This window comes from Ranitomeya imitator, chromosome 6 (assembly GCF_032444005.1).
Source record: "Ranitomeya imitator isolate aRanImi1 chromosome 6, aRanImi1.pri, whole genome shotgun sequence".
In the NCBI taxonomy this organism is placed as follows: domain Eukaryota; kingdom Metazoa; phylum Chordata; class Amphibia; order Anura; family Dendrobatidae; genus Ranitomeya; species Ranitomeya imitator.
In genome coordinates, this window is record NC_091287.1 from 11,799,166 (window position 1) to 11,815,204 (window position 16,039).

Sequence of the window (16,039 nt, forward strand, 5' to 3'; positions counted from 1 at the left end):
TCTTTCTTATTGTTCTGTCTCCATAGCCGTACTAGGTTTTGCTTTTTGTGGGCCGAGTTTTTAATTTTTTTATTTACTGAGTTCATTATATAGTGAAAATGATCTGAGAACAAAGACGCAGACACCAAACATGTATAGTTTTTATTTTTTTTATTTAAGTGATGAAATAAATATAAAAAAATTGCACAAAAAAAATTAATTTGTGACGCCATTTCCAAAACCCGTAACGTTCTCACTTTTCAGGGTATGAGGCAGTGTAAGGGCCTGTTTGTTGCTTCCTGAACCAATGTTTTCCTTGATATCACTTTGGGGTAGATACGTTTTGATCTTCTTTCATTACAATTTAATTGCGCTGAAGCAGCGGCAGAAAAAACAATTCTGGGGTTTGATGTTTTATCTCGTTACGCCGTTGACCTGTCAAGTCCATTAAATGTATTTTTCTGTTTTTAATTTTAGAATTATTGTTCATATTATTTCATTTGATAGATCGGAAGTTTACGAACACTGCCAACCAAGGGGTACACCATGCCTCAATCACTGCCAACCAAGGGGTACACCATGCCTCAATCACTGCCAACCAAGGGGTACACCATGCCTCAATCACTGCCAACCAAGGGGTACACCATGCCTCAATCACTGCCAATCAAGGGGTACACCATGCCTCAATCACTGCCAACCAAGGGGTACACCATGCCTCAATCACTGCCAACCAAGGGGTACACCATGCCTCAATCACTGCCAATCAAGGGGTACACCATGCCTCAATCACTGCCAATCAAGGAGTACACCATGCCTCAATCACTGCCAACCAAGGGGTACACCATGCCTCAATCACTGCCAACCAAGGGGTACACCATGCCTCAATCACTGCCAACCAAGGGGTACACCATGCCTCAATCACTGCCAACCAAGGGCTACACCATGCCTCAATCACTGCCAATCAAGGGCTACACCATGCCTCAATCACTGCCAATCAAGGGCTGCACCATGCCTCAATCACTGCCAATCAGGGGGTGCACCATGCCTCAATCACTGCCAACCAAGGAGTACACCATGCCTCAATCACTGCCAACCAAGGGGTACACCATGCCTCAATCACTGCCAACCAAGGGGTACACCATGCCTCAATCACTGCCAACCAAGGGGTACACCATGCCTCAATCACTGCCAACCAAGGAGTACACCATGCCTCAATCACTGCCAATCAAGGGGTACACCATGCCTCAATCACTGCCAATCAAGGGGTACACTATGCCTCAATCACTGCCAACCAAGGGGTACACCATGCCTCAATCACTGCCAATCAAGGGCTACACCATGCCTCAATCACTGCCAATCAAGGGGTACACCATGCCTCAATCACTGTCAATCAAGGGTTACACCATGCCTCAATCACTGCCAATCAAGGGGTACACCATAGTAACATAGTAACATAGTTAGTAAGGCCGAAAAAAGACATTTGTCCATCCAGTTCAGCCTATATTCCATCATAATAAATCCCCAGATCTACGTCCTTCTACAGAACCTAATAATTGTATGATACAATATTGTTCTGCTCCAGGAAGACATCCAGGCCTCTCTTGAACCCCTCGACTGAGTTCGCCATCACCACCTCCTCAGGCAAGCAATTCCAGATTCTCACTGCCCTAACAGTAAAGAATCCTCTTCTATGTTGGTGGAAAAACCTTCTCTCCTCCAGACGCAAAGAATGCCCCCTTGTGCCCGTCACCTTCCTTGGTATAAACAGATCCTCAGCGAGATATGTGTATTGTCCCCTTATATACTTATACATGGTTATTAGATCGCCCCTCAGTCGTCTTTTTTCTAGACTAAATAATCCTAATTTCGCTAATCTATCTGGGTATTGTAGTTCTCCCATCCCCTTTATTAATTTTGTTGCCCTCCTTTGTACTCTCTCTAGTTCCATTATATCCTTCCTGAGCACCGGTGCCCAAAACTGGACACAGTACTCCATGTGCGGTCTAACTAGGGATTTGTACAGAGGCAGTATAATGCTCTCATCATGTGTATCCAGACCTCTTTTAATGCACCCCATGATCCTGTTTGCCTTGGCAGCTGCTGCCTGGCACTGGCTGCTCCAGGTAAGTTTATCATTAACTAGGATCCCCAAGTCCTTCTCCCTGTCAGATTTACCCAGTGGTTTCCCGTTCAGTGTGTAATGGTGATATTGATTCCTTCTTCCCATGTGTATAACCTTACATTTATCATTGTTAAACCTCATCTGCCACCTTTCAGCCCAAGTTTCCAACTTATCCAGATCCATCTGTAGCAGAATACTATCTTCTCTTGTATTAACTGCTTTACATAGTTTTGTATCATCTGCAAATATTGATATTTTACTGTGTAAACCTTCTACCAGATCATTAATGAATATGTTGAAGAGAACAGGTCCCAATACCGACCCCTGCGGTACCCCACTGGTCACAGCGACCCAGTTAGAGACTATACCATTTATAACCACCCTCTGCTTTCTATCACTAAGCCAGTTACTAACCCATTTACACACATTTTCCCCCAGACCAAGCATTCTCATTTTGTGTACCAACCTCTTGTGCGGCACGGTATCAAACGCTTTGGAAAAATCGAGATATACCACGTCCAATGACTCACCGTGGTCCAGCCTATAGCTTACCTCTTCATAAAAACTGATTAGATTGGTTTGACAGGAGCGATTTCTCATAAACCCATGCTGATATGGAGTTAAACAGGTATTCTCATTGAGATAATCCAGAATAACATCCCTCAGAAACCCTTCAAATATTTTACCAACAATAGAGGTTAGACTTACTGGCCTATAATTTCCAGGTTCACTTTTAGAGCCCTTTTTGAATATTGGCACCACATTTGCTATGCGCCAGTCCTGCGGAACAGACCCCGTCGCTATAGAGTCCCTAAAAATAAGAAATAATGGTTTATCTATTACATTACTTAGTTCTCTTAGTACTCGTGGGTGTATGCCATCCGGACCCGGAGATTTATCTATTTTAATCTTATTTAGCCGGTTTCGCACCTCTTCTTGGGTTAGATTGGTGACCCTTAATATAGGGTTTTCATTGTTTCTTGGGATTTCACCTAGCATTTCATTTTCCACCGTGAATACCGTGGAGAAGAAGGTGTTTAATATGTTAGCTTTTTCCTCGTCATCTACAACCATTCTTTCCTCACTATTTTTTAAGGGGCCTACATTTTCAGTTTTTATTCTTTTACTATTGATATAGTTGAAGAACAGTTTGGGATTAGTTTTACTCTCCTTAGGAATGTGCTTCTCTGTTTCCTTTTTGGCAGCTTTAATTAGTTTTTTAGATAAAGTATTTTTCTCCCTATAGTTTTTTAGAGCTTCAATGGTGCCATCCTGCTTTAGTAGTGCAAATGCTTTAGTAGTGACCATGCCTCAGTCACTGCCAATCAAGGGATACATCATGCCTCAATCACTGCCAATCAAGGGGTACACCATACCTCAATCACTACCAATCAAGGGCTACACCATGCCTCAATCACTGCCAATCAGGGGGTGCACCATGCCTCAATCACTGCCAACCAAGGGCTACACCATGCCTCAATCACTGCCAATTAAGGGGTACACCATGCCTCAATCACTGCCAATCAAGGGTACAACACACCTCAACCACTAGCCACCAAGGGATATACCATTCCTCAATCACCACCAACCAAGAGGTACACTATGCCTCAGCCACAGCCAACCATAGGATACATCATGCTTCAACCTCTTTGAACCAAGGGGTACACCATGCCTCAATCACTGCCAAATCAAGGGGTACACCATGCCTCAAACACCGCCAACCAAGGGGAATGAGGCACCCCAGGAGTTCAGGTACACAGTGGTATTGCCTTCTTCTCGGGGAGGGTAATGCCATGCCTGGAGACAGGAGGAATCCCTTTGGCAGGTAACCTTACATGCAACACATTCTGACTCCAGGCCAGAAGGGGGAGCTCTACACCCGACTTGAGGGGAGCTGCTCTCTCTGGTCAGGAGGATGAGTCAGTTGCTAGGCAGCTGCTAGGCAGACAAGCAGACAGTTGGTAGCAGACAGTGAAGGAGCACAGAGGTACTAAGGAGCTAGAGAAAGACTGCTACTGGGCCTCTCTAAGCTGAGCGCAGAAACCGGGTACCGAGAGCCCGAGGCTCAGGGGGACTGCAAGCCCCATGGCAGAACCGGAGGGCAGGAAACTAAAAGGGCCTTGCCCACATAATACCTGAGGTACAGCAGCAATCAGAGTCCAGAGTCACCGTGAACAGAGACCCAAAAGAGACGGCTCAAGTTGCCAACCGTGCAGGTACTGTCCCTGGACAGGGAAGAAAGAGGGCCTTGTAAGAGAGCTACAGGCAGCAAGGGACCACAGACCAGCGCATAGTGGAAGGCTCCCAAACTGACCGGTCAAGGGGATTTCCACCTGTCTTCAGGCTGCCTGGACTCCAGCTACACCTGTTACCGGTAACCTGGACTGAGGCTGAATACCATCTCCGTAAACCAGGTAAAGACTGCAACTCTGTGTCCTCCAATTATTTGCGGCATTCACCATCCCTGCCAAATACACCAGGAGCCCTGGGGACACCGCTTCACCTGTGGGAAGTGACACCTTCTTTGCTGCAGCACCATCGCCTCCAGAGGACCCCTTTAAGCAGCGTCGGTCACCTCTGACCGAGAACCACAGGTGGCGTCACAAACTTTCCTTATTTCCACAATCCCTTTAAAGACCGTCCCTTTTACTTGGGCCACTGCCACCATGACCACCCCTTTAATTGTATGCGTAAATAAACCCATGCCGCATAGACTAGCGGTGGACACCGCGTCCAGCTCCGGATCAAATAAGCTTACAGCCTATTCCATTAACAGGGCACTGGCACCCCAGTGAGTCCAAGTTGACCTACCTACTACGCTCACGAAGTGACAGGCTATCTACTCAAAACACGTAACTGAAGAAGGTCATGTGCGACCGAAACGTTTTGTTGGTTCTACACAATAAAATCCCAAGCTACTAGTATAAAGTTGAGTGCCGGGTTTATTTACACATATGCTCTTAAGGTGCGGGAACCAACCAAGGGGTACAACATGTCTTAATCACTATCAACCAAGTGGTACACCATGCCTCAATCTCTGTCAACCAAGGGTTACATCATACCTCAATCATTGTCAATCAGGGGGTACACCATGCCTCAACCACCACCAACCAAGGGGTACACCATGCCTCAATCACTGCCAACCAAAGGGTTCACCATGCCTCAATCACTGCTAACCAAAGGATTCACCATGCCTCAGCCGCCACCAACCAAGACATATACCATGCCTTAATCACTGCCAACCAAGGGGTTCACCATGCCTCAATCACTGCCAATCAAGGGTTCACCATGCCTCAGCAACCTCCAACCAAGGGGTACACCATGCCTCAATCACTGCCAACCAAAGGGTTCACCATGCCTCAACCACCACCAACCAAGAAGTATACCATTCCTTAATCACTGCCAACCAAGGGGTTCACTATGCCTTAATCACTGCCAACCAAAGGGGTACACCATGCCTCAATCACTGCCAATCAAGGGTACAACACACCTCAACCACTAGCCACCAAGGGATATACCATTCCTCAATCACCACCAACCAAGAGGTACACCATGCCTCAGCCACAGCCAACCATAGGATACATCATGCTTCAACCTCTTTGAACCAAGGGGTACACCATGCCTCAATCACTGCCAAATCAAGGGGTACACCATGCCTCAAACACCGCCAACCAAGGGGAATGAGGCACCCCAGGAGTTCAGGTACACAGTGGTATTGCCTTCCTCTTGGGGAGGGTAATGCCATGCCTGGAGACAGGAGGAATCCCTTTGACAGGTAACCTTACATGCAACACATTCTGACTCCAGGCCAGAAGGGGGAGCTCTACACCCGACTTGAGGGGAGCTGCTCTCTTTGGTCAGGAGGATGAGTCAGTTGCTAGGCAGCTGCTAGGCAGACAAGCAGACAGTTGGTAGCAGACAGTGAAGGAGCACAGAGGTACTAAGGAGCTAGAGAAAGACTGCTACTGGGCCTCTCTAAGCTGAGCGCAGAAACCGGGTACCGAGAGCCCGAGGCTCAGGGGGACTGCAAGCCCCATGGCAGAACCGGAGGGCAGGAAACTAAAAGGGCCTTGCCCACATAATACCTGAGGTACAGCGGCAATCAGAGTCCGGAGTCACCGTGAACAGAGACCCAAAAGAGACAGCTCAAGTTGCCAACCGTGCAGGTACTGTCCCTGGACAGGGAAGAAAGAGGGCCTTGTAAGAGAGCTACAGGCAGCAAGGGACCACAGACCAGCGCATAGTGGAAGGCTCCCAAACTGACCGGTCAAGGGGATTTCCACCTGTCTTCAGGCTGCCTGGACTCCAGCTACACCTGTTACCGGTAACCTGGACTGAGGCTGAATACCATCTCCGTAAACCAGGTAAAGACTGCAACTCTGTGTCCTCCAATTATTTGCGGCATTCACCATCCCTGCCAAATACACCAGGAGCCCTGGGGACACCGCTTCACCTGTGGGAAGTGACACCTTCTTTGCTGCAGCACCATCGCCTCCAGAGGACCCCTTTAAGCAGCGTCGGTCACCTCTGACCGAGAACCACAGGTGGCGTCACAAACTTTCCTTATTTCCACAATCCCTTTAAAGACCGTCCCTTTTACTTGGGCCACTGCCACCATGACCACCCCTTTAATTGTATGCGTAAATAAACCCATGCCGCATAGACTAGCGGTGGACACCGCGTCCAGCTCCGGATCAAATAAGCTTACAGCCTATTCCATTAACAGGGCACTGGCACCCCAGTGAGCCCAAGTTGACCTACCTACTACGCTCACGAAGTGACAGGCTATCTACTCAAAACACGTAACTGAAGAAGGTCATGTGCGACCGAAACGTTTTGTTGGTTCTACACAATAAAATCCCAAGCTACTAGTATAAAGTTGAGTGCCGGGTTTATTTACACATATGGTCTTAAGGTGCGGGAACCAACCAAGGGGTACAACATGTCTTAATCACTATCAACCAAGTGGTACACCATGCCTCAATCTCTGTCAACCAAGGGTTACATCATACCTCAATCATTGTCAATCAGGGGGTACACCATGCCTCATCCACCACCAACCAAGGGGTACACCATGCCTCAATCACTGCCAACCAAAGGGTTCACCATGCCTCAATCACTGCCAACCAAAGGATTCACCATGCCTCAGCCGCCACCAACCAAGACATATACCATGCCTTAATCACTGCCAACCAAGGGGTTCACCATGCCTCAATCACTGCCAATCAAGGGTTCACCGTGCCTCAGCAACCTCCAACCAAGGGGTACACCATGCCTCAATCACTGCCAACCAAAGGGTTCACCATGCCTCAACCACCACCAACCAAGAAGTATACCATTCCTTAATCACTGCCAACCAAGGGGTTCACTATGCCTTAATCACTGCCAACCAAAGGGGTACACCATGCCTCAATCACTGCCAATCAAGGGTACACCATGCCTCAATCACTGTCTGCCAATCAAGGGATACACCATGCCTCAATCACTGCCAATCAAGGGGTACACCATGCCTCAATCACTGCCAATCAAGGGGTACACCATGCCTCAATCACTGCCAATCAAGGGGTACACCATGTCTCAGCAACCTCCAACCAAGTGGTACACCATGCCTCAGTCATTGCAAACCAAAATGTACACATTGCCGTAACAATGGACCACCAGGTGGTACAACATGCCCTAGCTATTGACCACTATGGGTACACCACACCCTAAAGATGGCCAACAATTGGTACACCACACCCTAATGATGGCCACTGCTATACACTACGTGCTCCCCATCACCCCACAGTCTGGTCCCCTCCACCATCCCAGACTGAGCGGAGCACATCTGCTGGGCTACATCAGTCTCTCCTGTGTCAGACGCAGCGGAGGAGGTGCAATCTAATGATGGTCCGAGCCTCAGAGGACAGGCTGAGTGGTGGAAGAGGAAGCTGATGGCCCCATTGTGTCCTGAGGAATCTACCGCTGATCTCCGGGATGTCTCGCTGGATCTGGGACAGTTGGGAGGTCTACACCCAAAACTGGTGCAAGCGCAAAGAGGGAAGCTCCTGGATCACTGTGCGAGCTACAGGTGCAATGTGTTCCCGAGGAGCACCCCCTGCCACCTGCCAGCCCTTAATCATGTGTACGCTGCTGGCATTCAAAGGACAGTGGAAAACAGAGGATACAGTAAAAAAAAACGAAATGAGTGCCAGATGGGGAGAATAAAGAGAATGACGGAGAAAAGGAAATGTGGGGATAAAACAACAGAAATATGGAGAGATAACCTGGCTGGGAGGGTGTGTGACAACGTACAGCACGTCACCGTGGGAGGCCATGTCGCTACAGGTCTCAAGGACACCGGGGCTGAACGAACCCTCATCCGACCCGAACTGGCGGCCCCTGAAGAAATCATTCTAGGGGAAACCCTAACTGTCACTGGGATTGGGGGCATCAGCTGTCCCTTACCAATGGCCCGGGTTTATCTTGATTAGGATGCCGGGAGCGGGGTGAAGGAAGTGGGGCTGTCTGATAATTTGCCCACTGATGTTTTGTTGGGGACTGATTTGGGGAGGATGGTTGCATACTACGTCCCTGACACCCCTCCCCAATCTGTTAATAAGGGTAACGTTAACCCTGATGATGATGATGATGATGATGATGGGAAATCGCATGTGTTACCTGATCATGCTTTATCTTGTAATGATGCATCAAATAACCAGTTTTTCCCTAGGATTGATGGTGAAATTGTGGTACCTGTGCCAACTGAACCTGATAATGATTTTTCTGAAAAGGTTAATGTGTCCATAGGTACAGGCGTGCTGTAGCACCGACACTTGCCCCTTCTAGGGGTTCCTCAGCCGTCTCACTCCGCAGTGCGACATGGCTGAGGAACCCCTAGAAGGGGCAAGTGTCGGTGCTACAGGAAATGGGGAGAAGCATGGGAACCGTGAGGAAGGTGATGCCATGAAATTGACCAGTGCCACAGAGGAAGGTAACTGGCCCATAAGTAGCACTGCCCTTGGAGTGTTGGAGGTGGATGGGGAGGTAGAGCCCATAGCAGAGCCCGCTGATGGGTCTGTAGAAATCCCCGGGGAGACAGCCTACGTAGCTGCTGTCACCCGCAGTCAGAGTGCCCGGAACGCAGATAACTGTCTGCCTTCCGGACCCTCCTCATTCATCACTGTGACTGAACCAGAGGTGGACCCAGAGCAGGTCCCAGAGGGTTCCCGAGGGGAAGGGACCCTGACATCACTTCTGGCTTCCCCTAGCCAGGAGTTTCAGGCCGCTCTGCGCACAGATGTGAGCCTAGAGAGTTTGAGACAACTCGCCGAGACGCCCCCCTCTGTGACTGAGAAGGAGAGAGTGTTCTGGGAATGAGGAAGGTTGTACCGGGAGACAGTACCCAGAGAATCACAAAAGGAGTGGTTGAGGGAAAGACAGCTGGTCGTCCCGCAGCAATTCCGGGGTGAGTTGTTGCGGATTGCCCATGAGATCCCGCTAGCTGGACATTTGGGGATCAGCAAAACTAAGGCCCGGCTGTCTCAACACTTCTATTGGCCTAAGATGGGGACAGATGTGTCAAACTACTGCCGCTCCTGTGTCACCTGTCAAAGAGTGGGGAAGGCGGGGCCTGCTCTTAAGGCTCCCCTGATCCCTTTGCCAGTGATAGAGGAGCCTTTCCAGAGGATCGTGGTGGACATTGTGGGCCCGCTGGCCGTCCCCAGCAGGTCTGGAAAGCAATACATCCTTACTGTGGTAGACTATGCTACCCGGTACACAGAAGCAGTAGCTCTGTTGTCAACTAGGGCAGATAAGGTGGCGAATGCCCTGTTGGCCATCTTTTCACGTGTAGGATTTCCCAGGGAAATGCTTACTGATCAAGGGACCCAATTTATGTCTCGCCTAATGGAGGCTCTCTGTAAGAGAATGCAGGTGAAGCACCTGGTATCGAGTGCGTATCACCCACAGACCAATGGCTTGTGTGAACGCTTCAATGGTACCCTCAAACAGATGCTACGCATGCTGGTTGAGACTCAAGGGCACGACTGGGAGCGGTACCTCCCTCACCTGCTATTCGCTTACCGAGAGGTTCCGCAGGCCTCGACCGGGTTCTCCCCCTTCGAGCTCCTGTACGGCAGGCGAGTCCGGGGACCACTTGGGTTGGTAAGAGAATCCTGGGTAGAGGAGCCGAACCCTTCTGAAGTGTCCATAGTGGAGTATGTCATGCGCTTCCGTGACAAGATGCAGACCTTGACGCAGTTGGTGCATGACAACATGACGCAGGCTGAGGCTGATCAGAAGCACTGGTACGACCAGAACGCCCGGGAGCGGACCTACCACGTGGGTCAAAAGGTGTGGGTGCTGGTCCCTGTGCCAACGGATAAGCTTCAGGCAGCCTGGGAGGGCCCGTACGTCGTCCACCAACAGCTCAACCCGGTCACCTACGTGGTCACGCTTGACCATGCTTGGGGTAGGCCAAAGGCCTTTCACGTCAACATGATGAAGGCTCATCACGAATGTGAACCTTTCGTCCTACCAGTCTGCAGCTTAACCGAATATGGGGAGGAAGACATCCTCCTGGACATGCTGGCCTAAGCATAGGCCGGTGGGTCCATTGAGGATGTGGAAGGACCTGGAGGGACTGAGTTAGCAGTCCATGAGGTGGACACCGGGAATCATGCCCCACTACGGTGAACACCCTATCGAATCTCCGACCAGGTGCAGCAGGTTATGCGCCAGGAGATCGATGAGATGTTACAGCTGGAGGTGATTCGACGGTCAAAGAGTGCGTGGGCCTCACCTGTAGTTCTCGTGCCAAAGAAGGACCAGACCACCCGGTTCTGCGTGGACTACAGGGGGCTCAACGCCATCACAGCCTCTGACGCGCACCCAATGCCGCGCATCAAAGAGCTGCTTGAGAGGTTAGCTGGCGCAAACTACCTGACAATAATGGATCTGAGTCGAGGATACTGGCAGATTCCCCTGAGCCCCGAGGCGCAGGAGAAGTCCGCACCCTTTGGACTGTACGAGTCCAACGGTCATGCCCTTCGGCATGAAGAATGCCCCTGCCACTTTCCAGCGGATGGTCAACCTCCTGGTTCAAGGACTGGAGAAGTACACAGTGGCGTACATGGATGACATTGCCATCTTCAGTTCCTCCTGGAAGGAACACCTGCAGCATCTCGAGAAGGTGCTCAGGCGAATTCACCTAGCTGGACTGACTATCAAGCCGGGAAAGTGCCAGATGGGCATGAGTGAAGTCCAATACCTGGAGCACTGGGTAGGCGGGGGCACCCTAAAGCCAGAGCCTGAGAAAGTGGGAGCAATCGTGAACTGGCCCACCCCCAGGACCCAGAAACAGGTGATGTCCTTCCTGGGCACGGCAGGGTACTATAGGCGCTTCGTACAGCACTATAGTAGCCTGGCCAAACCTTTGACGGACCTCACCAGGAAGAAGCTACCCCACATCGTCAACTGGACCAATGGCTGTGGGGGGGCCTTCCAGGGGTTGAAAACAGCACTGCAACGCCCCTGTGTTGAAAGCAGTCGACAGCAGTCGACCGTTCTTGGTACAGACTGACGCCAGCGAGTTTGGCCTCGGTGCTGTGCTCAGCCAGGTTGACTCGGAGGACCAAGAGCACCCTGTGTTGGACCTGAGCCAGAAATTTTTGCAGAGGGAAGTGGCCTACTCCACCATCGAGAAGGAGTGCCTGGCCATTGTCTGGGCCCTGCAGCGCTTGCAGCCCTACCTGTAAGGTCGCGCCTTCACCGTGGTGACCGACCACAACCCTCTGCGCTGGCAAAATGCCATGTGTGGAACCAACGGCAGGTTGCTACGCTGGAGCCTTGCCCTTCAGCAGTTTGACTTGACCATTGAACACAAAACGGGCAGGGAGCATGGCAATGCAGATGGATTGTCCCGTCAGGGTGAACCTACTGAGGTGCGCATGGAGGCATACCATGGGGTTCTGCCTCCCTAGCGCAGACCAAAAGGGGGAGGTGTGAGGAAAATGTATTATATAAGTTTTAGTTTCTCCACCAGCACATATAGGGTGAGCGTGTTGAGGGATTTTTGCACTTATAACCATGGTCCTGAAAAACACATGGCAGCTGTAAAACCTCCCTCTCTTTCCCCCCCCCAAATGCAACAAACCAGCCCTATGGCAGACACTGGGTAACCTGAAGCTTGGGTGAGCAGGGTGTGGCTTTAAACTGCAGGTGACCAATCCTGCAAAGCCACCTGTGGTCCCTCCCTTCTCAGTCAGTAATTTCTTTGTCTCCAGGGTCTGAGAACGTAAAGATCTCTGGCATCACTGAATATCAGAAATCAGCCCTGTTAGTGATGTCACGAGGCTGTGGTTATTTAAGTGACTCCACTTTACCCAGCCTCCAGAGTCTGTACGAGTTTGGTCTGAGCTTTTTGCCTTTGGGAGCACTGCCTATCAGCATGATTTTGCCTGAAATTACCTGAGAACATGTGAGTTTTACCTTTTCTCATTTAGTCCCTTTATTTTATAATTACTTTGTACATATTTCAATTGTCTCATATTGTAGCATCTTTTTATAAACACTGCCTTAATTTTAACGGAGTAAAATACATAAAATACTAGTTTCGTTCTTCCTGTTCTAAAACATACCCTAAGTCTTCTGAAGGGAATTACGCTACTGTTTTGGGTTAGCTTTGGACCAGTTTAATCGAAGCTGGTGGCAACATACCATGTGCTGTGCCTTTGGAAGTCGTTGTAGCGACTGCGGCGTTGATAATTATTATTCCTGCCTGAGTGGGAGTATTTATATCGCCTCGCTGCAGCGTGCCCAATAGCCAGTACATAGCAGGCAGCCTTTCTGGCGACTAATTACCCTAGGTGCAGTACCTATTCTGACCTGAGGGTGAGGGGGGGCGCCAGAGAGCTGCAAGTGTTCAAGCGGAACTGTAAAGTGGAATATACATAAATCCCTGCAGTTTGTGGTATATTGAAGAGCAGTGGGATACCTAAAATAAGCCCCTGCTGTAAACTAAGAGGTCAATAGCCCTGTGTGTGTTTTTCATCACATTGTAGCAGTGGAGGGATACCTAAGATAAGCCCCCTGCACATGTGATAGCCGTCTGTTAGCCTAAGGTCACCCTGATCCGTGACGTAGGGGCGACGGTCACGTTGTGAATCGTGACAAATCCTGTTGTAAAAAGATTTAAAGGGGTACTTACAAGAATACTGTACATCATCAGAATCACCTTAGGTACATGAATGCATCACCAGAACCGATTTGGAGAAGTAGGCCGGCGTCACACCTAACGTATAAAAATACGGTCCGTTTTTTACAGCCGAGATACGCAGAAAAGTTCCCGAACAGTGATCTGTATGTCATCCATGTGCGTTGCGAGAATGCGATTTTTTTCTCAAAAAAGTATCCGTATGACATCTGTATGGCGAGATTTTCTTGACGGCTTGCAAAATGGACATATAATGGATCCATGGGCTAAAATATTCGTGAAAACATAGATATATATATATATATATATATATATATATATATATATATATATATATATAAAGCTGAATGTGTGTGTATGTATGTATGTACTGTATGTATGTGTGTATGTCCGGGATTGGCATCTGCACCGTTGCAGCTACAGCCACAAAATTTTGCACAGTCACACGTCTGGACCCCGAGAGCGTCATAGGCTATGTTGTGAGGCGAAATTTTAACCCCGCGCGTTCTAATTCACCAAACAATTTTGCCCCTATCTACATAATGGGGAAAAAGGTGAAAGGAAAAGTATTGGCGGCAAATTGACAGCTGCCATATGTGAACAAGGGGGACTTAAAGAGTGAGAGTGATGGCGCCAAAGAGTATAGACCATACAGTTGCTAAGGTGGGGCCCCGACATGGGATACTCACCACACACGGGGATATGAACACACACACAAAATGCGCCACACATTACCACGTGCTTGAACACATATACCACCCTCAGCACACATTTCACCACACATACACCAACCTCGCCACATAAAAAGTCGAAACACAAAAGTCGCTGCTCAAAACTTGCCATGCGCAAAACTCGCCACATGCAAAACTAGGCTCACGCAAAACTCGCCACACATGCAAAACTCACCACATGGAAAACTCGCCACACGCAAAACTTGCACACGCGGAAAAATTGCCACATGCACAAAAGTTGCAACACATGCAAAAGTTGCCTCACACAAAACTTGCACATACTCAAAACGCACCACACATAAAACTCGCCACGTGTAAAACTCGCCATGCGCAAAACTTGCTGCACACAACTTGCTACACTAACCTGTCACATGCAACTCGACACAAAAAGTTGCTACACGCATGTTGCCACACAAAACTCATCTCAAAAAAGTCGCTACATGTATGTCGCCACACGCAACTCAACACACACAACTTGACACATGAAACTCGCCCTAAAACACACACAAGTCTGGTATTATCCTTCAAAAATTAAAATCTGATTAATAAGCAGACAAACTACAAGAGCAACAACTGTACCATATAGGAAATACGGCAGCTGTCAGTCACATGACCTGTGTATCATGTGTATGTGTGAGCTAATATGTACTGCCAGGGGGAGGGCTTCCTGTTGGCTGGGGATTTATCAGGCTGCCAACTTAGCTTACAAATACTGAGGTAAAAATACTGAGCAAATAACGTGTGAACGCGGTCTAATACAGGAGGAGATGACATACACATGTATACTATATAGAGGGGAGATGACACACAGGTATATACTATATACAGGAGAGATGACACACAGGTATATACTATATACAGGAGGAGATGACATACAGGTATATACTATGTACAGTAGGAGATGACACACAGGTATATACTATATACAGGAGGAGATGACATACAGGTACATACTATATACAGGGAAGATAACTCACAGGTATATAGGTATATATTATACACAGGGCAGATGACACACAGGTATATACTATATACAGGGGAGATGACACACAGGTATATACTGTATACAGGAGGAGATGACACACAGATATATACTATATACAGGAGGAGATGACACATAGGTATATACTATATACAGGAGGAGATGACACAGGTATATACTATATACAGGAGGAGATGACACACAGGTATATACTATATACAGGAGGAGATGACACACAGGTATATACTATATACAGGAGGAGATGACATACAGGTATATACTATGTACAGTAGGAGATGACACAGGTATATACTATATACAGGAGGAGATGACATACAGGTACATACTATATACAGGGAAGATAACTCACAGGTATATAGGTATATATTATACACAGGGCAGATGACACACAGGTATATACTATATACAGGGGAGATGACACACAGGTATATACTGTATACAGGAGGAGATGACACACAGATATATACTATATACAGGAGGAGATGACACATAGGTATATACTATATACAGGAGGAGATGACACAGGTATATACTATATACAGGAGGAGATGACACACAGGTATATACTATATACAGGAGGAGATGACACACAGGTATATACTATATACAGGGGAGATGACACACAGGTATATACTATATACAGGAGAGATGACACACAGATATATACTATATACAGGATGAGATGACATATTGGTATATACTATATACAGGAGGAGATGACACACAGGTATATACTATATACATGGGAGATGACACACGTATATACTATATACAGGAGGAGATGACCCCCACAATGGATCTGCCCCATCCACCTCCCCTATGCCATGGACCAAAGCCCCCACCCTGGATCTGCCCCCACCCACCTCTCCTATGCCATGGACTATAACCCCTACCCTGGATCTGCCCCCATCCACCTTCCCTACAGCTCCTACCCAACATCACCACAGTCCCTATCCCTATTGCCTTTATACACTTGCTTTGGCAAAACTGATGTGTATTTGGTCCTGCCA